Below are 2,141 nucleotides of genomic sequence, written 5' to 3'. Positions count from 1 at the left end.
ACCCCTCCACTTACCTGGGAGCTTACCTGGTCAACTCGGTTCATTAGACCGGATTGGAGGCTTAGGTGCCCTCTTCAAACCAGTTAGGAGCTGTCTAGTGATTTTAGGACAAATACAAGGATTGATGTATTTTTCTTTTATTGCATGCTTGACTGATCAAGTACTAGTGTATGCAAGGGAGTCATTCTAGAGTACGTGACCTATTACCTTTTGACCCTGAAATAGAACGGACCCTTAGAAATATTCGAGCTAAGATCAAAACAATAGAATCATCCCCACCTCCTGAGATGGCTGAAGAACAACCCAAACCCCTGAGGGAGTACTTTACTTCCACCATTTACACTTCCTCATCTTGCATTCGATTACCTGAAGTAGCAGCTGTACAATATGAAATAAAGTCTAGTGTGATCCAAATGCTCCCATCTTTTTATGGGCTCACCAACAAAGACCCATATACACTTAGATGAATTTCTTGAGATTTGAACCACTGTCAAGATTCAGAATTTCACTGATGATGCTTTGAAACTTAGATTATTCCCCTTCTCCCTTAAAGATAGAGCCAAACAATGGCTGAATTCTTTAGAAGCCAACTCGATTCGTTCTTGGGATCAAATGCAACAAGAATTCCTAAAAAAATACTTTCCCATAGGAAGAACAAACCAGTTTAGACGTGCCATCACAAGCTTCTCCCAAATTAAGGGAGAAGAATTTCATGAAACTTGGGAGAGATTTCGGGACCTAATCCATAAATGCCCACATCATCAAATACCTAAATGACAGCTAGTGCAATGTTTCTATGACAGATTGACTGAACGAAACCGTCAGATGATTGATGCCGCATGCGGAAGGACATTCATGCTTCAAAATGAGCATGAAGCATGGCAATTATTTGAAAATCTAAATGAAAACTCCCACCACCATGCTTCTTGTTCTCGTCAAGCACCCCTGAGTTCTCAAAAAAATGGACCATTTGTGAAATAAGTCATTCTATGGACCTGTCTAGCAAGGTAGATGCATTGTCCCATAAGATTGACCAACTGATGATAGGTGGGCATTACATTAACTCTTCCCAAGCACAAGTGTGTACTATCTATTCTAGCCCATCCCACCCTATTCATGAGTGCCCTTCAGCACCCCAATTCTCCGAACTCGTGCAAGAACACATCAATGCTGCTCAAACACAGCCTAGACCGGGTAATGACCCATTTTTCAATACATATAACCCGGGATGGCGAAATCATCCAAATTTTTCTTGGAAGCAGCAAGCTTCGAATACAGCCCAACCCTATTCCCAAAATTTTCAAAATCCTCAGAATTTTCAAACCCCACAAAATATTCATCCCTACCGTCCCTCGATTCAATTTCAACACACTCCTCCTCCACCCCAAAGAAACACAGCCTTTGAGGAGAAAGCGTTGAACGCCCTTCAAGGTTTGGAAACCATTACACAATTGGTGCACTCTCACACGCAATCCATCGCCAAGCTAGAATCCCAAATGGGGCAACTAGCTAATGTACTGAACAAGCGAGAGGAAGGAAAGCTTCCAAGCCAACCATTAAGTAATCCTAGGGGACAATACATAGCTCAAGAAAATCAACTAAATGCAATTCATCATGAACAAGCCAATGCTTTGACTACCCTAAGGAGTGGATGTGTAGTAGACAATAAGATTGGGAAAGATAACAATAAGGAAGATGAAGAAGAGGATAGACATGTGTCAAATAAAAATCTAAAACCTTCTTCTTCCTCAGCTAGTCCACCTTCTGCCAAAAGTCACATCCCAAAGGCCCCATTTCCTGAAGCTCTTAATTCACCCTCTCCCTTTGACAGAAAGGGAACTTCACTAGAGGAAATGATGGAGGCTTTCAAACAAGTGAAAATCAACCTTCTGCTTCTTGATGCTATTAAACAAGTTCCCTCCTATGCTAAATTTCTCAAAGACCTTTGTACCCAAAAGCGAAAATCTAGGACACATGTGCCTAGAAAGGTCTTCCTAACTGAGCAAGTGAGTTCTATTCTCCAACACAACATCCCTCCGAAATTCAAAGATCCTGGTGCTCCCACCATCTCCTGTGTCTTAGGAAGTAATTTCATTGATCGAGCACTCTTAGATCTAGGGGCAAGTGTCAACCTTTTACCT

At 41.7% G+C, this 2,141-nt stretch overlaps 1 non-coding gene across 1 annotated transcript; it reads right to left on the bottom strand.

Annotated features, from left to right (window-relative positions):
• Positions 1–661: 661 nt before the first annotated feature.
• Positions 662–767, bottom strand: LOC120107044. The gene has a single exon (XR_005509010.1). It is a non-coding gene; the product is annotated as a small nucleolar RNA R71 (small nucleolar RNA).
• Between the last annotated feature and the right edge of the window lie 1,374 nt (positions 768–2,141).

The sequence above is a fragment of the Phoenix dactylifera genome, unplaced genomic scaffold (genome assembly GCF_009389715.1).
Source record: "Phoenix dactylifera cultivar Barhee BC4 unplaced genomic scaffold, palm_55x_up_171113_PBpolish2nd_filt_p 000741F, whole genome shotgun sequence".
In the NCBI taxonomy this organism is placed as follows: domain Eukaryota; kingdom Viridiplantae; phylum Streptophyta; class Magnoliopsida; order Arecales; family Arecaceae; genus Phoenix; species Phoenix dactylifera.
This window is presented reverse-complemented; position numbering and strand designations above follow the sequence as displayed.